Raw genomic sequence first — 24876 nt, forward strand, 5'->3', positions numbered from 1 at the left:
GTGGGTGGTGTACGTGAGCAGAGTGATGCGGGGGTAAGTGTCCCGGAACTAGATGAATAAGACTGTGTTTGTGCAGGTGGGGGTGATGCTCGCACCATCCGATGCACGTCGATGACATGTCGTGGGTACTTCTTGCATTCCCCCTGGGACGTATACCCAACTCCTCAGGGACGCCAGGGTTGGGTTTAACACGATGCAGCACTCCCAAACTCGCCTCGTAAATGTTTCATGTTTGTGTGGAGATCATTTTAATAATTCAGATGCGTTATGCTCTTTACGTCTGTAAGTTTTTGCAGCCGGTGGAGGCTGGCAGGCCGGCCGGGCGGGGGCTGCCGCCGACCCTGCAGGAGCCAAGTCTGCACCGGTGCGTTCTGGCTCGCCTGAGGGACTCGAGCCCTTTGCTTCTGCCGCCTAGGGAGCTCTGCTCCGCGCTGCAGTTTCGCAGCTCTCCAGGTGATGGCATTTTCTGCTTGCAGGATGTTGCTGGAGTGCGGAAAAAGGCGTCATAGGAGCTGCCGCTTGGCCCTGGCCGGAAGGGGGCGCAAAGAGCAGGCCGCGCAGGGCTCAGTGCCCTGTTGTGCAGGCCGCGCGCAGGCTTTTGGCGGGGCTCCGAAAATGGCGACACCTGCTGCAGGAGCGCACATGCCAACATTTCTAAATGGAAAAAGGGAGATTATGAAAAACATAATCGGGGGAATGCATTTTCTCCATTCACTTATGTCGAAGAAGAAGCAATGTGAGGCGGAAAACGGCCCAAAAATAAGTCTCCCGCGCGCATTTGGCCTGTTGGCATGTATGGCTTGGGCCGGGCATGGTTTGTACATTCATTTGATAACAATAATAATGCTCCAATGTTTGTTACCACCCAGGAGTGGGTATTAGAAAGGATGTGCGTGTTCTACTTTTAACTGCTGTGGTGATGGAAGAAGATTCGTGTGTCCCATAGGCTGTTGCTCACAGTTGAAAAACATAGCCCTAATTATCAGATTGAACACGGTGGAAGACTAGGAAGGGGGGTTTTCACAAGCCTCCGCGTCAGTGACTTCAAACATGGGAAAATCGTGATCACGCCATTTTGTGTGCCATTTGCTTGACAGAACGCAAGAAAGATACTATTGGTGGAAGCCGAGGGTTATCTTTCGTCGTTCTTGATGTACCCCTTTGCAATATGCAACCAGCGAGGGATGGGGCTTTAAAAGAGCCGGGCAGAGGAGGGAAATGGACGTTTTCAGACTCCAGAAAGGTGTTTCCCAGTTGCATCTATTTTTAGAAATTCATGACAACATTTAATAAATAATTAATGTTGAAATGAACACACATACGCCCACATATGCAAACGAGCTCTGTACCAACACACACAACTGGATTATTGTTCGGGGATTATTGAATGCATTTCAAATCCCCTGAAATGCCATGTTTCCTTTTCTGGCTCTGTGTGACTGGTCTTGTAGCCAAACCCAGTGGCTTTGCTCCAGCAGCATGTGGGCTGATCTAAAGCTGGTGGTTCACAGTCCTGCATGCCAGAGATGACATGATTCATTTTAGAAAATGTAAAATTATTTAGTTTGAGAAAGACAGACGATGCAATTGTGATTTGCAGGGCATGCATTCGAGACCCTTCTGTTTTCAATTGCTGCTCGAAGAATCGAAAGGAAATTTCCACACTTCAAGATCAAGAGGGGCTTTAAAAAGACGCAACTCTCCGAATGGATCGCCAGAGTCTACAAACTACCTGGCTGACTCCTTGAACGTCATGATACTGAAGTTCATCCACATCTCAAATGAACCTGCTGCCCCGTCACATGGCCTGTTTTTGCAGACATGCTTGCTACAGAACTTCAAGGGACCATTTTTGTTGCAAAAATACATTTGATTTAACACACACATTTATTGAACGGGAGGCACTTCCAAAGCTTTGTTTTATTCTCGAAGGTACACTTCTTTTGTAATTATTCACACGGTTTGAACTGTGTACCTGAGGTTCACACTCACGAGAATTGTAAGGCTATTATCTCATTGCATTGTCATTGTGCACCTACGACGAGCATCTGCTTCCAATACCTAATGAGGTTTCTAGAAACATGTGCCTAATGTTGCTAATGTTATGCTGAAGGGGATAATTAAATCAGAGTAGGTTTTCAGCTTTTGAAGGTTATGTGGAACAGACACACAGTGCACCTGTAGGCAGAGAACTGCCACATGCACGCGCATGAGTGGAGAGGAGCTCACACACACGTCTATGAGGACACGCGCACTCTCTCTGTCACTCTGCATTTCTTCACATCTCCCTCTCTCTACTCCCTCTCTCTCTCTTCCTTACTCCCTCTCCTGTTCCTACGTCTTGCTCTCCCACCTCTCTCTCTTCCCCTTTCTCTCTGCAGTCACCCCTTTCTCCGTTGTTTGTCTCGGTTTCTTATTTAGTGTGGTGTCTCATTATCACATTCCTTGCATGACTGTGACAGTACATTTCAGTGGTGTGATTCTTTTTACTGCATACGTATATTATGTAATTGCATTCATCATTCGTGTATTTGACTTCATAGATAGCTGGTAAAATATCAGGCTCGCTGGTGATGTTTTAAAAGTTCCAACAGTTGATGACATTGGTTGAAAGTGTAAGCAACGCAAATTAACTGGCTGCATGTTAGTTTCTGTAGCTATTAGCTAATAGAACGCTTTTACCAATTACAGGAAAGAAAACAAAGAGTAAACGCAAAACATCTATCTATCTATCTATCTATCTATCTATCTATCTATCTATCTATCTATCTATCTATCTATCTATCTATCTATCTATCTATCTATCTATCTATCTATCTATCTATCTATCTATCTATTTATATATCTATCTATCTATCTATCCATCTATCCATCCATCTATCTATCTATCTATCTATCTATCTATCTATCTATCTATCTATCTATCTATCTATCTATCTATCTATCTATCTATCTATCTATCTATCTATCAGCAAAGTGTAGTGTATTATTTGTCAGCATTATTCAGGATGGGAGAGGCAGATTTACAAGAAGCAAAGCCTTAAGTGTGTCATGAGGGCTACTTCCTACCTCAAACGTGGTAGTACATAACGTGTTACCCTTTGTATACTTTGTGTATGGCTTGTTTAGTAGTCATAAACAAATACATCTATATACAATAAAAATTTAAGAGGAGCTAGTGGATTAAATTCGTACAATGAGATGCAGTCACATGCAATAGGCCTTGTGAGCATCAGCAGAGAAAGTATACACTAAAGACATAGCAGCAATTAATCTCTGAGAAAGAAGAGTGTGTTTTTTTCTCAATAAATGAGTTGCACTATGGCAATAACATCAAATCTGACATTTGTTCTGTGGTATAAAATGGGAGTGGGGGGGCATACATTTATTAGTATACTTACTCCCCGGTAGCATTTTTCATTTCAGGTGCCTCCATTTTCTCTTTCATAGCCTAGAGCTATACATTGTTAACTAACCAAGATGCCCATAGATATATACCTAAATACCCTTTCACTTTAATTATACACATACATATGTACACATCACAAGCATAAATGTACACATGTCTACCGATATTGATTTGCATGTATATGAAATGTGTTGCCTATTGTGAATACGCACTTATTGAACCGTTCTCTTCTGCTCCAGAGCGCACACTAGTTCTGCTTCAGACTCAACACAAAATGGCTTCAATTTCTCCTAAAGTAAAAAAAAAATCATAGCTAACAGACGGTGAAAACCGGTGCTCACAGAAAGAGAAATGTATAAATCTTTCTTGTTCGCTCGCCTGGTGTCTAGTGTATATGGTGGTTATCTGTGACGAGTGCTCGCTGCACAATCCACCGGCTATGCTTATTTAAGCGACGCCTCTTGTCACGAGTCATGACCAGAGATAAGGAACACATCTCACCCCTCAACCTCTTTACATACGTGGAGGTTCGAGTGTTTTTGTTAAGGCCAGCACGTTTTATACATCTGAAAAATGAGGAAAAACTCAGAATTAAATACCTTGACCCATTATTCAATTCTCTCAAGATTTCTAGGTTGTAATTGAGTGGGTGTGATGTAACACACACCCCATCACCCTCTGCGGGTAATACACAGCTTACACTGTTACTGGGTACTCGGGATGGGCTGCTCTGTCTCGGGATCATTGTAATTTATTGTTACACCAACAGAAACATTTGTTTATCTGCTACTCATAGCATGACGTAGTACCTCCATAATTCATTAACACATTCTTCATGATCATGGTACTTTTTTTTATAGAACTTAATCTATACAGTTTAATGGTTCCCTTTCTGAATACAGTCAATACTTTGTGGCCACTGATATAGGGGCTCTTTTTTAAGCAAGAGAACTTTGAAATGACTGCGAAAATTTTATGGATTTAGAGCCCAAGGTGTCCTTCCCCATCCTTGCCACTGCACATGCAGTCTGGCTCTGTGTACTGACTGCATTTGAAATTGTTCCCCTATTTAAGGCTATGGTGTGTGCGGGGATGCTGTTGTGTATTCATTTTAATAAGAAAGAATTTCAGGATTTTTTCTGATTTGTCGATGAAGCATGATGTTCCTATTTGGCTTTCTAGAGTGTTCCATTGATTTGAACTTCTTACCAATTTGGAAGTCCTGTTTTTTCGGGTGCTTTCTACAGTTCTGCTCCAAACAATGAACACATGTTATATGATGCTATAATTTTACATAGTTGTCCTGCAAAGTCCCTGTTTATTTGTATGGCCCAACAAATCCACGCACCGATGGGTGGAACGCTGTCGGACAGAAATCTGTGTCTCTGTGGACACATTTAATAGGCAGTGAGTACTCAGAGTAAATTAAACCACAGGCAGTAGAGAAGTAGCAGCACTCATGTGCCTTAAAGGCAGGTGTACTGGCTTCCGGTACACTTCACAAAAGAAGTCTTTTTCTGCTGAATTGTAGGCAGTGGAAAAAGATGGTGCATTGGAGGCTTACTCTATCTCCAACACACATTCCACATTGAAAGTCTCAAGCCTGTTTCCTAGTCGGCTAGAGGTGCATGGTAAACAGCCGATCCACTTTTCCAAAGTTTTGTTCAGTGGAAGAAGGCCACAAAAAGCAGCTACAATACTAACGACCAATTGACAAGTGAAGAGGCATCAACTCTCTCCCCTAAATCACAAGGAGATTAGTAGTGGGGCACAGTGAAGAGAGAGGTGACCACAAAAACCAACTGGAGTAAACTGGCTGAGTCCTTCCTCTCAAAATGTGAATGTCTGGTCCTCAGGCTCTTATAAGGTTGATCGAGTGGAGAAACGCCAGCAGGCCGGATGCAAGCAACAGAAAAATCCATCTCCCACATTGACCTCACCTTATGTTCAGCCGCTCAATTTAGGTATATATGTAACTTCTCATTAAGTGATCGATTTGATAGTGTAGTGTGTTCTCTTTTGGGCCCACTTTCGTTTTCCCTTAGTTTGGTGTTTCTTGCCTCTGCTCTGCATGGCCACTTATAATACACTGGTTTTCATGACATTCTTTTGGAAATATGCTGTACATGTTACTTGTTATTCGGGGACTCTTCCTGGGAATTAGTATGCACATATTGCACAAGGTTGCTCCGAATACATAACAAAATAGTGTACTCTTTTTCTCTGCTCATTCAGCACCAGCTCCTAATGGTAGACACAACACGTTTGGCCAGCTGCATCTTGCAGCATAGTAGTTTTATCTTATAAACTGTGCCCCATCTCTTTGGGGACTAGAGAGGAGGTTTTGCGCAGAGAGGACTATTCTGGAACAAGCGTAGAGCCTGACATGCACCCTTGCATAATCTAGATTTACATACATAATGGGGACCATCTAATTACCTACAGCAGGTATGAAGTCTTAGGCCAATCCCAAAGATGGCAAATATATCCCTGTGCTCACACAGTAATGGTAGGCTTAGCCAGATAGATAATTTGCCTTGGTTGTAATGTTTGTCCTATACACCCTGTTAATAATGCTAATTACTTTGTTTAGTTGCATCTGTCTAATGATCACAGCACATTTGCTTCATAATAGACTACAATAGTTTCAATAAATATATTGTAAACTTTCTTCATGTCTTGTATTTACCTCATGCATGCATGAGTTAGTGAGTAACAAAAGGGAGGGATCTGTTTCTATGGTTCCCTTGGGGACTAGAGGGTCATGTTTGAGGTTGCCAACATCATCTGTTACTCTGGAAAGTTTAGAAGTTCAGATGAGGTAATGTGACCTAGCCAGGATTTGGGGCAACAGGTACTGATGTAGAAGAGATACTCAGTCCCTGCATTCTAACAGACCTGTCGACTCAACACAGGGTTTTGCTTTACCAGTAGAATCTGTGCAACAACAGTGACTCAGCAAAATCTTCTGCCAATTTGTGCCTCAAAACTGAGGTTGTTCCCTTCATCAGCTCTGGCGTGTACACACAAAATCTTAAAATGGTGAAATGGGATAAGTAGATTACCTTGAGGCAATCACCTGGATCAGGACACAACATAGTGCAATTTCCTCTTGCTCCATCTTTAGTATCAAACAATGCACACTTTTTTACAGAACGCATTCTCCAGATATTCCACAGCACAAACCATGCTCGAACAAAGTCTTTTGTACCCACTGCCAGACTCAGATTAACAAGGATCCAGAAAGCCCTGAAGAACGAAGTGAATGGCAACATGCTTTCCTCGTACATCATCTCTTCCTCCAACTGGGAAACTTAAGCCATACAATTACAGGTCAACTTTAGAAAATCAATCTGACTGTCTAAAAAAAAAAGAAAGATGATTTCTGGGCTCAGCTCTTGCAAATGAGCAAGAAAAAGATTGCCAAACCAATCTGGTCTATAGTCAAACCAAACACTAACTGAAGATTAGAAAGGCCCCAACACAGATATTCCTAAAATTGCATTGGCCTAATTTTTGTCATCTCACCTTTCAATTGACAATTAATCTGTGACTCTGTACTTTCTCAGCCATACTCAAATGATCACTCTGAAATTTCAGAAGCCTTAAAGACTCCTGCAATTGACCTGCCAGAAGAACGCTCGGGGAACAAAATCCTAAATAACTACGCAACCTCATCAGAAGACTGCTGCAGATACAATTTGGCAAGAATGTGGAAAGAAGGAGCTCCCAGCATAAATAGGCTTCCAACAGCCCTTTTTACATCCGATCTCCCATTCTGGGCATTGTCAATGTCGCTACTGGTCAGATTCTACTTGGCAATCAACCGCATTCCAGACTACTGGAGAGGATCAATTATTTAGGCACTCTTCAATGGGGATCTTAATCTCAACCTCGCAATTACCACATTATAGCGCTAATTGATAACTACTTCAAACTATTTGCCATCCTTCTGCTCAATGACCTAAAAGCTTCAGAGACAACTGCAACACCATAATGAATCTGATGGCGTTCGCCCTAATGCGCGATAAAGTTCTCAGGAGTTGATCTGGGCTCTACTCCTGTTTCATAGACTTCTAATCTGCCTTTGACAGCATCCCCAGAGCTTCTCTGTGGTGCAGACTGCAGGACTGGGGTCTTCCAGACAATTTACGGAAACCAATTGAACAGATGTACTCAAACACCTGGTTGTGGGTCAAACTAGAGGTCGGCACATGCATTTGAAGAATGATCCCCAGAAACTCGTGGTTGAAACAAGGCTATGTACTCGCCCACTTGATTTTTAATCTGTACATCGCTGACCTGTTGTGACCCTTGGCAAAGTTAACTGTCAACCTCCCAAACTGGGAGGTCAACATATGACACACCTGCTCTACGCGGATGACCCAGAGAGGTTGGGATCCTCATACAATCACTATCTCTAAGACAAATTAAACAACCTTGCACTCACAGAGGCATGGGGGAAAAATCTCACATAGTAGGCACTCAAAAAGCTTACTGCAGACCCCATAAAGAAACTGTCAAGGATAAAAGCTATGGTAGCACTAAGCAAGCACCCACATGCATGGGCAGTATGCAACTCCTATAGCCCCTGGAAAAAGAAGAAATTCATCACCTGTACTTATCCGTTATGGCTAAAAACCAGATTAGTGGCACTGTGACTGTGGCACTGGAACTTGTGGGCTCACCTCCCGGCATTGTGAAACACTGCAATTCAAGGAGCAATGTGTTGCTTTTGTGACTTGAATGAAGATACCACAACTCACATACTATGCATCTATCCTTCATTGTTTCAGCTAAGAAAATATCTGCTTCATAGAGACTTTATTTGCTTGGGTGTTTGAACCTGCCATCAGGGTATAATCGCCAGTAGGGGTGGGTGGACATTTCAAGTCCTGCCCACGGAATGTGCAGAGATTTGCCCCTTCCGCCTTTCGCAATGTAGGCAGAGAAACAAGGCAAATATCCGCACACTCGGGGTGTAACAGAAGTTGGCCGCACGCCTCCCGTCTGCAGTATTAAATTAACCTAAAAAGTCTTAAAATAAAATTTAAAATAAAGCTTACGTTATCAGCGGCGCATCTGTGTCAATCGCATCTTCTTCTGGGAACTGCGCATGCGCGGGAGCCTGTGCATACGCATTCCTGGCGAGGAATGCACATGTCATGGCTCCCCCTCCCGCGATGAACACGGATGCGCCGCCGATAAGGTGAGCTTTATTTAAATATTATTTTAATGCTTTTAAATGTAAGTTAATACTGCGGACGGGGGGCGGGCGGCCAACTTCCGTTACACCCCGAGTGTGAGGAATGTGCATTGTACTAATGCACTTTGCACTTTCTACTTGTTTGAGCCCACAAGAGTATTGTTATGAGGATCATCGGTGTACAGCTGCTACTAAACTTAAAACATCTGCAGCAAACTTGGGTGCTGCCTTTGCATCTGCATTTTTCATATAAATTCTGACCATCAAAATTATTGTTAGATAAATGCTCAGAGCCAACATCTAAAGGAGCCTTGGATTAACTGTTTTCTCTCTCACTCAACACTTTTTATATATTTTCTGCGGTCTAAAAATGAATACTATGGGGAAGGCTCAGGCCAATTATAACAACCCTTGCACAGGCTAAATTGAAATTTCTGCACTTTGCACTTTATCTTGCACACTTAGGCACATCTCATAGAGTTTTGCTCATTTTTCTACTTTGCTGCTGTGTATCTGACTAACAAGGATCGCTTCTTCTACTCTGCTGCTAAGCTTTTGTTTATGAAAAATTGTCTGTCTTGTACTTTTACACCTTTTAAGGTCTTTACTAATTCCCTTGGGAGCCTGGGGTTTATTTTAAATCTCTGGTTAATATTAATAATCCATATTTGTAAAGCGCAAACATATCACCCCTAAAGTTTCAAGGCACTGGGGGCCGTCAGGGAGATTAGGTGAGCTATTACCCAGAGTCATGCAGCACGAGTTATGGGTTTGCTCTATGGTCTGCACATCTTGGGACATTCTAAGTCTATATATGTAATATTTATTTCAATTGGTAGGAGGTGCTCAAAAATGGTGTTTACATACCCACCCACTAGGGTAGCAATAATTTCCCGAGACCAAAGATGGCCCTGAGCACAAAATTGATATAGCTACACCAGAGAACACTCTATCACTGTATCTGTAATCCAAAACATAACCAAGGTTATTCAAAGAACAGAGATCACTGTGGGGCAGTCTCCCATCAGTGTACTTCCAACAGGTGATTGTTCCAGTATTCCAAATTCAAGGCTCCAAAATTACAGTTCCAACAATCAGGTCTTTTTTTGCAACTTTCCACTTTATTTTCAGAATATACAGCAGCAGCCAACGCGCGTTTCGCACCAAACTTATAATAATTAGTAATAATTAGAAAAATCAGGGATATCGAATCCGTATAAGGTGTCTTGCAATCAGTTTCTTTGAAATCGGCACTCGGGAAGCAGTAACACAGAGAGACAGGTGAATGGATGTATCAAGGTCCACGTAGCGGCACCAGGTGCTGTTACAAGCAGCGTTTTTGGAGTTGTTACTAATTGCAAGACAACGTATACGGATTCAATATCTCTGACTTTTTCTAATTATTAAGTTTGGTGCAACACTATATGCCCAATGATCCAAAAGTTTGGTTTTATACTATAATCACAGAAGATTTTACAATAATACGTTTTGCTTTTCGATAAGCATACTGTTCAGCCCCAAACAGAATAAACATTCTTTGAGCCTTGAAAAAACCCTGCGGGCGAAACGCGCAACTTACTTTACTTTCTTACTTTAACCATTCAGTTCCTGTCCCTGGAATACATGTCTGGGTTGGACGAAGGCCGGGAGTTGTGCATTCTCTCTAGACAATCACACACAAAGGTAGCTGAGGTGTGCCCTGCATATCATGATGGCCCACACCAGGCTAATTTATCCTCCTGAGCCAGAGTGAGAGGGAGGAGCTGACACTTGCATCTTAATAGGGCTGTTTCTGTTCCCACACAAAGGCCCACATGCATCAATCTCGGCTTTTGCGACTTCTAAATTGCGATAAAAAGCGATTCGCAATTTAGAATTCGCAAAAGCCTATGCATGATTATTTTTTAAATATTTATGCAATTCGGTAGAGATCGCTATTTCTACCGAATCGCATAAAAAATGCGATTTTGAAATTGCTATTTCGCAATTCCCATTCATTCCTATGGGCCAAAAGGCCCATAGGAATGAATAGGATTTGCGAATTCGCAATTTCAAAATCGCAAATCCTGATTGCATTTCAAGGGTGGTGAGGGGGGTTCAAATGAACCCCCCCTGCACCCCTGAAATGTATTTTTCGCATCATGTTGCACACACACATGTCCTAAGGACATGTGTGTCTGTAACATGAATGCTTTTAAAATGCGTTTTCAGTGTTAATTACACTTTTTGCAAATTTACCGAGTAGTTCAACTACTCGGTAAATTTGTCCCTCTAATTGCGAATTCGCAATTTCAAAAGTATTCATGCATTAATTTGCGATTTCCTAAAAGCAATCGCATTTTTGGAAATCGCAAAAATTTTGCGATTTCAAAAAATGCTTGATGCATTCCAAAAAGCATTTTTGGAATCGCAAACGGCCGATTTTAAGGAATCGCACCGTTTGCGATTCCAAAAATGCTTGATGCATGTGGGCCAAAGAGTTGCATACCCCCTGTAATGTGTCTAGAACCAGGGCAAGGAAGGGCAGGGTCTTGTGCACTACAAAGACCATTCTTAGAAAACTCTCTACTTCAAAGGCTAAATGGGGCTAAGTACTGGAACTCTGACACCATTTACTCAGAACACTTCTGGAACTGAGGACATTCAACATTGAAGAAGATCTGTTGTGCTGCCGGAAGGGACTGCCACTTTGCTGCTTGCATTGCTGTGTCGGTCTGCTGCTTCCTGCCTGGGAAGTAGAGCGCAGGACTTAACTTTCTACATACTTCATCTCTAATTCTCCTGTGTCTGAAGTCCCAGAGATATGAAAGACTTCACCTGATCTTGCTACCAGCACCCAGGCTGCTCTGCTGTGAGTCCTGCTCTGCCAAGTGGTGCCAAACTGAGTCCTGGGCCCTTAAAAGTAATTGTTATTGTGCTGCAACCCAAGAAACCAACACATCAACACCGAAGCGTTGTTTGGAACTGGCGCATTCCCCTTTGTATTGATGCATCACTGCTGCCTGTAAATAAACCGTGGACACCATTTGCCAACTGCATGATGCAATGACCTCGACTTACAACACAGCCAAACATTGCTTCCATAGCGTTTCATTTTCAGTTTCAACAAACTTTATTCGGCATTTAAATAACACCATAAAAGTACAATTTTTAAAAGTATTCCGACATTTCATTAAACAAACAAAGATAAAAGATAAGTATACAAATCAGCCACACACTAAATCCATCAGTTCAAACTAACAGAAAGAAGCTAGAAGTTTTGTTGTCATTTCAGTACATTAACAATTATCATAGTTCAATAGTGGACCTTAACCTGACTGCAGTTCTTAAAAAAATTATCACACAGAATAAAATCAGGGGATCTCTAGATGCTTTTAAAAAGACTAGGGCATCTCTCACAAATCTAAAATTAGCCTTCTTTAAAAGATCTCTTAAAAAACGGCACCTAGGCATTAAATAAAATGGGCATAACAGTATAAAATGAAGGGTCTCCATAGTGACTCCGAATCACCTTTTCTGGCCAAGTGTCAGACAATTCATGGTCAACGTCTGTGAACCATGTCCCCGACTCTGAAACATTCTCGGCAATTTGCGGCTTTGCACCAACATATTGCCTACAGCCCAGCAGTTGGACATCGATGATTCAATGGCCTTTCCAAGCTTTGGAACCAATGCATTGCCTGCGACAGCGATGCATCCCTTTGTTTTTTAGCACATTGGCCCAGAGCATCAAATAGGGTCTGCATGACTCCTGTATCCTACCTATGCTCCATCGCTGTCGGACTGAAATGTATGGATTTTCCCTCAGTCAAGCGTAACCAGTTAGCTCCAGTTGGAGCTATTGACTTCTTAGCACTGCATTTTGATGTAATCTTGCAAAATTCATATCTTGACTTGTGTATTTAGGATTTTTGTTGTTTTGGTCTTCTTTTAGTCAGATAAATATTGGTTATTTTTCTAAACTGGCGTGGAAAACTTTTGTGATGTTTTCACTGTGTTACAGTGTGTGTGTGTGTGTGTGTGTGCACAAATACTTTACACATTGCCACTTTAGTTTACCTTGACTGCTATGTGCTAATCTATCAGAGGATGAGCGCAGGAAAACTTGTAGATTGCACTACTAGAAACCCAATTTCGACCAGTACCGCAGATCCAATAGAGCGCATTTCTTAAATGCAAGGCATACAGTACGGATTTCTAAAATTACTTGCTGACCGCAAGTACTAAAAATCTTTAAGGACGCCATTACATATTTGGCCTATACATTCACTTATTAAATAGACTACACTATGTACATCACATGTACAAGGATAGTGTTATGAACAACCAACTTGGTTTTCCGGTCCTTTCCTCTTGGTGAGCACAATTGGACTAGCTGGCATCCAATCTCAAACTGCAGCAGCATAAAAGCAATTATTAGCAAAGCCAATAGGTCTCACCTTTTGGACCTTATGGACTTGCAAATGGTTAGCCACACTACACAGTTGCCCTGATGCTGTGCTGCATGGCTTAAGTTAAAAAAAACTTTATGAAAAGGCTGACTGCATGATTTTGTAGGTACATACACCACACTTGCCTACAAAATGCTGCAGAAGCTTATTTTGTTTATCTACAAATCCAAGTTGGATCGGTAATTAAAAAGAACATAACACATGCATATGCATTTTCTGTTATTTATAAAAGAGGGCCTGGAGAGTGGAAGCAACAAGGAGGTGGAAGTAACACAGGGTACAGCAGGTTGACACTGAACCAAATGGAATGCCAAAGCAACACAGTAGTATGGGGACATGGAAACAACACAGGATGCGTATGTAAAATGGGGATTGGTAGGGAAGGACATGGAAGAAAGATGGAGGCAGAAGCAATACAGAGTTGTGGGAAGCAACTTGAAAGATAGGGGAGTGAGAACTACAAGAGGGAGACAGCTTGGAAACCCATGCACGCTAACTGAGTGCTTAAAACAAAAGAAAAAAGTAGTGGTTGAAAAGGCATGCAGTGGAAGCAGAGATGCCAGCCCATCAAAGAGACGGCAGTGTTTCTTGGGAGGGGCAAACACAAGATTGACAACCTGGAACATAAATAAGAAACAAGCAAATGAGAGTGACAGAAAAGCCAACCAATGGTAAGCAACAGGTGGACTCCAAGCCCCTTTAAGTTATTGGCATACCAGAATATGTCTCGTAAAAGACAGAACATATACTGCCTCTTCGGCTTGAGTTAATGAAGAAAATCATTTTTGTAATTATATGCTGCTTATAGTGGGTTGAACGAATATCTGCCAATGTTAGCATGAAACCGGTTAATTATTTTGATTAACCCAATTAAATTTAAATAGGAATCATCGTATTAGTAAATTAGCCTGGTTATGACGATTTGTCAGAATTAAATAGTAATGAAACTAAGGTTGTGGCTTCGTTTAAATAAGGCATATGGTTCTCTTGGACAAGTCTCGCCCAATCAATATTTAATATTTGACAGCAATGAAGGCACAGTAGAGGGTTAGGATCGCTGACTGAGATTGTGTGCCCACATATTTCCACAAATATAAATTACCTATGTTAATTCCCATTATAACTCTTCTGTTCAATAACATTCTTGAGCAGGATGCCATGTCACCTTTGTGGCAGCATTCCTTTAGAGTCTCGAATTAAAAAAATGGTGGCAGCAGAACTGCTTACACCTAGCAACTGTCTCACTCTAGGATGGAGTAGGGATAAACTTTGGGAAAATCCTGCTTTCTGCACAATTGAGCTTCATAATAAAGCCTTTGATTGCCAAGCATGCTTTAAACAATTGAAAAAGGGCTTCGCTTCTACTGTGACATAATGAAGGGTTAGACTGTTCCTACCCATCCATTACCTCATAGCAGCCTTCAGTAATGTTGAAATTGTTGCAAAATAGGCCATACAAGGCTTCTTTAGGAACGTCAAACACTTAAAAGGTGATAAGAGGAATGCTTGCAATTTGTATACCAATTGGCAATCCCTCACGGTGGCATCCCAAACCCATCATTCTTTTGTTCACCATGCCACCTTGTTTTGGACCCAGCCACATGCAAGTCAGCCTCGACCTCTTAGTAACATGCCATGAACCACTGTAATTGACAGCTAAGATATTACTTCTACAGACTAAGAATTAATCAGCTATCGATTTTGGCCAAGAAGTAGAATTGACCACACAGTTTCCCCTAACTAAGGGGATGCAACAAGCCTGCCTATAGACCCTATTTGCTTGACCTATTACTACTTCTATACATTATATGCACGGCCACCTATAAGGTGTAAAGCTTAGTGCCTTCAGGGCAGCAAGGTCACTGTTTATTGTCTTAGTAGGATGGAAGAATGTTATTTGGATAGAGACATCTAGCTTACAAGACAATGTCTCACAATAGCTTAACATTTACAGTGTTTCTGTGAATCCCATTGAGGGACTTTGTTACTTGCACTACGTTTGCTCAGAAATCAAATGTGAACATGGTATACAAGTAGCAACTGTTTCAGCGGCTAACAACTGCCAGACTCCCCGGAAGTCCATTTCAGCTTCAACTACAATAATAAAGTTGTTTTGTTACACACTACTTTTGGTAGTCGACCCTTGTTCTGAAACGCGAGGCTCATAATCAGCGCATGATAAAAAGCTGCTGCAGTTTGAATAATAAAGGTTTCCTTGTTACTTGGCCAAGAGTTACATCGTTTCTGGTTCTTGATGCTTTGTCAAACTGTCCGAGTCATTTATTTAAATCCCGGCATTGATATGGTTCTGAAAGTTCCTCTGCCATGACACAATGACTGGTACTATGGATTCAGAGACTATATGGACCTCTAAAGCTATAAATGCCACTCATTCCCTCCTGTCCTGGAAAATCAGAAGATATTTGGTGCAATGCAGAGTTCGCTCATGATAGTCAATGTTCTCCCGAAAGTTCTGTACCCTGTTCGGAATCTACACGTTAGAATCCACAGGTTATTGTTCAGAAAGCTCTCTAGCGTGCCACCGAAGCTAATCTGAGCAGGACAACTAATGGCGAGGCCTTGTGAGAAGAGAAACCAGGCCATGCTTGGACATTTTCTTTTTTTTATCTTTTTTTTATAGTTAGCCAAGCATAAATTAGGCTTATTTGTACACTGTCGTGCCCTCCCAGCTTCATGCTAAAAATACCCACAGTGTGGCTTATCCATCTTTATTTTGCAAGGTGTTTCCATTAAAGAGTCTATGTTCATCGTCAAAAATTGGTTTATTACATACTTCGAGTGTTGATATTTTTCCTTCATATTCTATGTAAGAAAACATGTTGCCAAGAAATGTTAGCGTCTTGGGAATCCCTCCCATCAATCTGTATTTGAACGGGGTTACTGATAGTAGAGAATCATGGCGCGTGAAATGTTCATGAGTGTCCTGGGCTGATTCTGATGGTCTACTATGCAAAGGCATTCTTTAACAAGAAGTGAGACCATTCAATTGGTGTGGTTATGAGCATTTCTTATGCCATGGCGAGTGGTATAGATTGGTTTACTTCCTTCAAACATAGCATAGACAAGCATGGCTGGTGGAAAGGATTCCTTTAGAATTAGTTTTTATTAAATTCAGATGGGAGTGGGCTCAGTACAAAATATGAAACACAATTTACTCAACCAAGATAACTAGCCAAACTTTGGGGCATATTATTAAGAACGGCATTAAAATTATCGCTGGTTTAGGGCAGAAAACTGCCGCTAAAGTGTCGGTAATGGGCTTGATAATATGCCCTGGAGAATTCCAATAGAAGCCCATGTTCACACCAGAACATGGACTTCTATTGGAATTCTCAAGGGAAAATTCCCATAGAAGCCCAGGTGGTGGTGTTAACCTGGGCTTCTATGGGAATTCACAAGGGCATATTATCAAGCCCATTATCGCCGCTTTAGCCGCAGTTTCCTGCCGATAAAAATGGTGATAATGTATCACCCTTTCTTGATAATATGGTCCTAAGTCCTTAATCAAGCTGTGATATTGCAACGGAAAACACCAACAGCTTGGTTGTTCTGAGGAAACTTCAGAAAGGGAACATCTGGAGATGGACATCTTTCGAGCCCCCTTCCAGAAATGGAGCAACATTAGATAGATTAAAGTGACTTTGCATAACCAAGCTTTCCCCAAATATAGCGGAGCCTGGCAAGGATGCAAATATCTTATGGCCAGGGTGAGGTTTTGGCTGCCAAAACAGCAGTGGATGTCAATGTTGGGTGCGACAATACATGCCCAGTAGAGTTCTATATTGTGGCAAGGAGGAACATTTATGTTTTTATGGCCACGTCAGAAGTGTCTCTGAAAACCAACAGCCTTTTGCATATGCAGTTTTCAAAATATGGTTTTAAGAGGGAAACTTGAAAAAAACAATGTCTGAAACGCGAAATCTGAGAAAATACAATTTGACAATGAACATCAAATGGCTAATTATCCTGAAGGGTATAAAGGTTCCACGCCCTTCCAACTCTTCCTGTGCACGTTTAAGCGCACATGTTTATATCTCCATACATTGGATTTATGGGAAAAATAATCAACTCCAAGAATATTTTGTGCACTTGTTTTACCCTCTGGCATTTCTTATTAGGCATTATTTATTTAAGATAAATGGAATGCCAGTCTACATTTATTGATGTATATGCGCTCAGGCTCCAGTACAATGTTCTAGGATGAATACAATGATTATAATTTCCATACAAATTGTGAGCAAAATTCTATCATGATATTTTAGATGAGCAAACTAATTATTTTATGCTTGGGGCTTGGCATGACAATATTGTAGTATCCTCTGTAAGATGAATATCTTTGTTTCTGAACCCACCAGCTTCCTTTTGTTGACTGTCAGCCAGTGGTCCATTGCATTTAACAGTGGGTGCAGTTCACAGTTAGCTCCTGGGCGAGCACCTTTTGTTCCATTTACAGTAAAGTGCGCATGCTTGTAAAACACCATGGCCATGCGCTAACGCCTTGACGAACAACCTGTGCATGACTGTGAGCTATTACAAGTGGTGTCTGTGCTGTCAAATGTAACCTTAAAAAACAATAAAAACAGATTTGGCAAACAAAGAACAGTGGGTGAAGTTCTCTCTAGCTCCTGAGAATGGAAGTACCATTTCATTAAAAAAAAACTGCGTAGTTATAGGAACTTCGGCCACTCAATTGTAACTGTCTAACTAGAGGCATCACAATGACTTTGAAACTAGTGATGATAGCCACTACACCTTCGGAAATTAAGGTAGCCCTTAATAGAAATAATGCCTCTACTTGCTATCATTCTGAGATATATGGCTGCGTCAAGATTAAAGCTTTCCAATAAACAGATGTTATCTCCCCCCTCCATTCATATGCATCTTAATATCTACAGTAGTGAAAGCTGTTCTTATGCTAAGAAGTACCAACGTCTTCCTTCACCCAAAGCCTCTATTCATCAGTGCTCCAAGAAGGATACAGTGAGTGACACAGCCTTGCCCAGTGGTTGAAATCAGCCTGAAGTCAGGCAGAAGATTGCTCAATGTTATACATCTTTGCAACTACTGTACCAATGCTGAATTAGCCATCTGACCATGCAAACAGATCTGTTACATAATGGCTGGATCTGTTAGAGGCTTCTTAAGCACTGGGTTGGCAGCAGCCTTTATGCATACCAACAGCACTGAACCGGAGGTTATGGATGTGCTTAATGGTTTTATAAAATGTGGTAAAACTTTCTGAGTTCAAGCTAGGGTCTTAAACATTGTGGGAGGCCACAAGCAGACACCCAACTCAGGGGCATATGTACAAGAACTGCTGCTAACAATGCTAATGCTAGTTAGCGGCAGTTTTCTTAACGCCGCCTATCACCAAAAACTATCGCCCTCTTAGCATTGTCTTTACAATGCGTTGCTACATGGTGATAGTTCCAGGTACCTGCGGTGAAAATTGCCGGTAACACTAGCGTGAAGGCAATAAAAATTCTGATCTTAGCGGCAAAAACACTCACGTTAGTCAGTCCAACATGACTTTTTTGCCTCTAGAGGCAAAAATAACCTATAAGTCCACCTCCAATGAAAAATAGGAAATAAAACCAATGGAATGCAGAATGAAGCAGCCATGGCTAAGTGCAGCACAGATCAACCCCCCCCCCACAAGAACCCCAACAGCCAGGATGACCAGCCTGAGACCCATTGGAAGAGGAAATTCAGGGCTACATCTATGAAAAGAGGCGCATTGCTGTGCTGAACCAGTGATGCATCACTTTTCATTGCACACTCCTTGCAACACCATGGCATCTAACATTTTGAAAGCAGAGACAGTCTCCGGGGCCTGGAGACCTCGCTGGGCCTGTGTCTGGGACCCGGAGTGGGATGCAGAGGTGCAGTGGAGTTGCTGGGCCCTGGTGGTAGACATTGAGGCATAGCAATTGCGCTTATCTGGTGGTGACACCTGGCAGGTCGCATGGAGAAATGTTGCTGACCTGTGTGAGAAGACCGCCTTGCACCTCTTGGAGCTGTGAACGGTAAAGGCGCTTCTGCACACCAACGTAGAGAGGTCTGCATCGCATACTGCGATCCACCACTACCACAGGGTGCATGGATGAAATTATCAATGGTGTGCCTTGCCTCTCTGCATCACGAGCCATAGGATGTTGTGCTGGCTGGACGCTGTGGAGGGTCAGGCCCCTGAGCTGTACCAAACTTGTGTGGTGTGAGCACTGCAACTTTGCATCTAAGGGAGCCCTGTTACGACTCCTGCATCGGGAGGTTCCCCAGCGGACTTGGCGGTGACTGCTGTACCCAAACTTGTGAAATCCCACCTGGCTGAGGCTCCGGCCGGCTGAGTCCCAGGTGTCGAGAGAGTGCAGCGCATTGAGCACATGTGTCAATGTCCAGGTGAGGAGAAAGTGGGATGTGTAGCGGAGGAGGGTCCAGGCCTAGCGCCTGTGGGTGATGCACACCGTGCCCTGAGCAATACCAGACTACGGGTGACCTACATCACCAAGGACACCGCACAACACTGGTGGGGGATTCCACTAACTCACTCAATTCTGAGAATGCCATTGGTGGCAGTGGGAGCTATATCTATGAAAAGAGGTGCATCTCTGTACCGAACCAGTGATGCATCAGTTTTCATTGTGCACTCTTTGCAACACCATGGCATCCAAAATCTTGAAAGCACAGACAGTCCACGGGGGGCACGGAGACCTCGCTGGGCCTGCATCTGGGACCCAGAGTGGGATGCGGAGGTGTAGTGGAGTTGCTGGGCTGTGGCGGTAGACATGGAGGCACATCAATTGCCCTTATCTGGTGGTGACATCTGGCAGGTCGCATGGACACACATTGCTGACCTGTGTGAGAAGACCACCTTGCGCCCCTTGGAGCTGTGAACGCTAGAGGCACTCCTGCGAACCAACGTAGGAAGGCCTGCATTGCATACTGTGATCCACCACTACCACAGGGTGCATGGAGGAGATTATCAATAGTGTGCCGTGCCTCTCTGCATCGCAGGCCGTAGGATGTTGTGCTGGCTGGACACTGTGGAGGGTCATGTCCCTGTACCAAACTTATATGGTGTGAGCGCTGCAACTTTGCGTCTAAGGGGGCCCTGTTGCCACAGCTGCATCAGGAGGTTCCCCAGCAGACTTGGTGGCGACTGCTGTATGCAGGCTTCTGAAATCCCTCCTCTCTGAGGCTCCTGCTGGCTGACTTACGGATTTGGAGAGAGTGCAGTGCATTGAGCCCAGGTGTCAATGTCCAGGTGAGGAGAAGGTGGGACGTGTAGAGGAGGAGGCCCGGGAGCACGTCGGGCTCAGGCCTAGCTCCTATGTGTGACACACACCATGCCCTGAGCAATCTCTGTGCTGCGGCTGACCTACATCAATGAGGGCACCACACAAGACTGGTGGGGACTCCACTAACTCTCTCAATTCAGTGAGAATAGCCATTGGTGGCAGTGGGTGTCAGGGGCACCAGGGCCGGTTCTGACCTAAGCCTTTGGGTATGCAGCTTGAGCCAGTGTTACTCGCTGGGGAACACTGAATCTGGTCCCCACTGTCAGATCGGAAGAGGCAACGGGTGGTGCTGCCTTTCCTTGCCTCCTGTTAGTTTCCTTTTGAGTGTGCGAGGATTAACCCCTAGAGCTCTTCCTCTTCCCACAGTGTTGTGCTATCTGATTGCTGCTGCTGCTGTCTCCATCCACTGCTGCTGGTTCCTCTGACAAGGATGTCAGGTATTTCAGTCCCTCCTTTACCCACAGGCTCCTGCCTACTCCTCATCCCTGGTGGTCCAGTGGTAGAGCATCACTACTCTTCAGCTTGACTGCCCTCCTGTCCCTCTCGTCTGCTGTTCCTGTTCATCTTTCTGCTCTTCTCCGTTGCTTTCCTACCCTTTTCATTATTTTTTATCTTTGTTGTGTTAGGCTTTGTTTTTCCAGTGATTTTTTGAATTTCTTTATTCCCTATCCTCTCCCTCGTTGCCGCTGTGAGCACCAGTGGCCTCCCCCCTCCAGTGTCCATTCCCGCGTTTCCAGCCTCACAGCTGTCCAGCCTCCCTGAAACACTTTAATCGTGGATGTTGTGCGGCCATGTGCTACTGGCGTGCCACTAGTGCACTAAAGGGAAGCCAAAGGCAAGCCCATCTGTGTACGTCCGATCCTGTTCCATGCCCAGCACCAGGGACCCTGCCTCTCGGACTCTCCACTGCTATGATGCCAGCACTCTCCTCACCCTCAACCATGGACGTCACGCCACCTGCCATCTAGCATCACCGAAGAATACCCTTGCACCCAGCACCTGTTGAAACTGTAAATGCACCTTCTGCCACATCAGCACACCAGCGAATCTTGCTGCCTAGCTGACCAACAGCGCACTCGACCAGATCAACTACATTCTCCTCAATGTGCGGTACCTCCACAAATACGCTGCAGACATCTGGGACCTCCTCGACGCCACCTCTTCAGACATTGTCTTCTTTACGGAAACCTGGACCAACCACTGCTCTGGACCGGACATCGACATTGTCATCCCTGATGGCTACTAAATCAACCACAAGGATCACCCCAACCGTCCAGGAGGAGGCACTGCCATGATCTACAAAAGCACACTCCGACTGACCACGCACTCCAATGACCCAACGGTGACCATGGAACACCTCCATGTCCAGATCTGGATCAACCCCAACACCATCCTCTGTGGCACCTTCATCTACAGGCCCCCGGGCTATGGACCACCATTCACTGATGCCATTGTAGGCCTCATTGCACCCAAGGCTCTCCCATTCACCGACTGCATCCTTCTTGGAGACCTCATGTTCCACCTGGACAATCCCAGTGCCAGAACACCACCGCCATCCTGGGGAACTTCGCCAACATAAGATTCAAGCAGCTAGTCAATGCACCAACCCACATAGCCGGACACAAGCTCGAGCGCGTCTTCTCTACCAGCGGGAAATTCAACTACAGCCACACCACCGGATTCTCCTGGATCAACCATATTTGTATACATCAAGTCTTCACCATGCCCACTGTACACCACCGCCATCATCGCCTCCCGTTGCAGCGGGATTTAGGCCACCCAAAAACTTTTTGTTGACTCCCTCAGGACCACCACTCGGCCAACGATTACAGACGCCAACACCGCAGCACTCAACCTCCACCGATGGATCTCTAACTGTGCTGACACCCTAGCACCCCTCAAGAAAAGACCGGGCAAGCAACATTCCAAGAAGGCCGACTGGTTCACTCCCGTCCTCCACTAGTCCAGACGTACCTGCAGATGTCTCGAGAAGTGATGGAGCCACAACATCAATCAACTCCGCAACACAGTCACCCTTGCACCATAGCACAAGGGTGCCTGCGTTGGTGCATGGCAGCCATTGTGTCCCAGCATGAGGGGGAGCTTATTAATGATCCCCTTCTGACATTTTCACCCTGCCAATACATCATTTCCTTGACGTACTTGCAGCATGAGTCTTGCACCACTTTGAGCCGTATTTTAAAAGTGACGCATCTAGGCATTTGCGTGACCTTGTGAAGCCCTCTGCCACATTATACCTGCATCAGGTCTGAAGTATGCAGGGTGGGTGTTCCCACGCAACAAAATCTCATGGGAGTGGCACTATGAAATCCATCAGATATTACTGCAACTATTTTAGTATGCCACTGCGTCAGTTCCTTATGCATGCCTCATGGCAGGCGCAAGGGTGACACAGTGCCAGAGGGATAAGCTGGCCCCATGCATTGCTGGAGTTGCGTCATGCTTGTGACACAACTGCAGCAATGCATGACTTTAGACGATACGCCAGGATTCCAGACATATCTGTCATTAATTGCGACAGTGAATACAGTGCATCCATGGTGTCGCAAGAAGGGCGTAGTGAAAAGTAGTGCGATGTTGTTTTTCCGCAGCGATGCAACACTTTTCATGAATGAGTCCAAGGAATGCGCCATATCTCATTGATGGTGCGCATTCCTGCCCTGTAGTTTTGTCACAGGGCAGCGCAGCAACATTACTTGCAGCGTTGCCCAACGCCAAAGCCTTCTGAAATGATGGCCCATGTGTTTGCACCATTTTTAAGACCAGCTATTTTCTGGTCTAAAACATCTGCCTCTAACTGCAGTTAGCAGCAGTTTTTTTTTGGTTTTTGCACCATACCAGGAATTCCTTGTAAATATCGTGAAGTGGGGTTAGCAGCAGTTTTTGCACGGGAATGCCAACCGTGCATTTCATTCTCGTTAATTCCAGCGGAAAAAGAGGCGATCTTAAAAATTCGCATTTTCACCAGAAAACTGCAGCTAACTGAGGTTAGCGGCAACTTGTAAAAAAGGCGATAAAAAAATGCCTCCGTAAAAAATTGACACTAGGGGTGTGTTAACTCCTTGTACATATGCCCCACTGTATTCTATTTGAGAGAAGAACACTATTTGAGATAAAGGACTGAATTAGTCTAATGACAACCCTGAAGGTCTAGCGATGTCCTTTTGAAGAGTTGTTGACATAAGGTTTTTATTTTGAGATTATTTTGTCATAAGTGAAATTGACTTTGTTGGAAAAATATGGTTAATGATGTTACAGAAGTTTAAATCACTAGCATGTCCTGAGTTGCCATAGCATCCTATCAAAATGTTTTGAGGTGGGAATGTACTTGAGATTCTCTTGCTGTTTAAATACATCCCATTGACATATATTTGATATTGAAGGCCTTGAGGGCTCTTGGTTATACTGATTTAGCATATTGGGTAAACTGTCATCTTCAAATAGTCTTTTTTTTCTTTTTCCAGTCTAAAAGATATATTTACAAACAACAATTTGCATGCCTGTTCTTCAAAGATCTGACAGATTGGATGACAATGTAAATGTTGGGGTCCTATAATACGTAGTTCTGAAAAGACTCCATATTATATAATGTTTTGGAAGGATCCAGGTTACTTACACATCTGATGGAAGGGCGTTCAACCGTCTAGGGGTTATATCCTCCTGAGTTGAAGTGGAATGTTGTAAAAGGGCATATAAGAGGATTGTGAGGGAGGGGCATCGTAAGGGAAAAGGGAAATAAATGTGGTGAGGTCAGAGTATTCTAAGAGAGAGGTGGTCCCATTATTAGATCATGTGTCATAATGGTAAAATATCTAATTAGAATATGACATTATCATATGCGTAGCCGTACCTTCTCTGCAGCAATCCTAGCCTCTACGTGCCCTTTAATTGAGCTGAGACCATGCAAGGAAGGTCAATCGATCTAAATGTTACAGTAATCTAGAATTGTATTTTACAGCATGCTATTGAAAACTGGGTCTGAAGATATGCCTGGAAGGATCCATTGTCAAGTATGAGGTTCTCTAACACAACAGCACATGTTTAGTAATTAAAATGGAAATAAGCCATTAACCTAAATACACTTCTGTCATTTGTATTGAGCCAAAAGGAATGAGGATAACTGGTAACACTTTTCTTTTCTTTTTTATAAATAAAGTCAGCCAAAGCCCTTTGCCTCAGCATTGTTGTGTCTAAGTTTGTATGTCACTTGGGCTATGTCCACTAATATGGGTGGAGATAATTATCCATCTGAAAGTATTGAGGGGTAAGTGAAAGATTTTGGGATTTGTGATCAGAAGGATCACAAAGCCCTAAGAGATTGTTTACACAACAGGTTTTTCGCCTATGAGAAGGTGGACAGTGGCGTGCATGATGGCATGTATAGTGCAAAGTGAGCGTGAGTTCTAAATATAAAATACAAAGATTTTTAGTACAGCTCTGAGGTTTGAGGGAAGCATCCTGTGTTTAATT

The 24876-nt window shown here is 43.5% G+C and overlaps 1 protein-coding gene across 6 annotated transcripts in view; it reads left to right on the plus strand.

Annotated features, from left to right (window-relative positions):
* The window catches only part of LRFN5 (leucine rich repeat and fibronectin type III domain containing 5), a 991420-nt gene that overhangs the window by 2304 nt on the left and 964240 nt on the right, over window positions 1-24876 (plus strand). The window lies entirely within an intron of this gene.

This window comes from Lissotriton vulgaris, chromosome 9 (assembly GCF_964263255.1).
Source record: "Lissotriton vulgaris chromosome 9, aLisVul1.2, whole genome shotgun sequence".
Taxonomy (NCBI): domain Eukaryota; kingdom Metazoa; phylum Chordata; class Amphibia; order Caudata; family Salamandridae; genus Lissotriton; species Lissotriton vulgaris.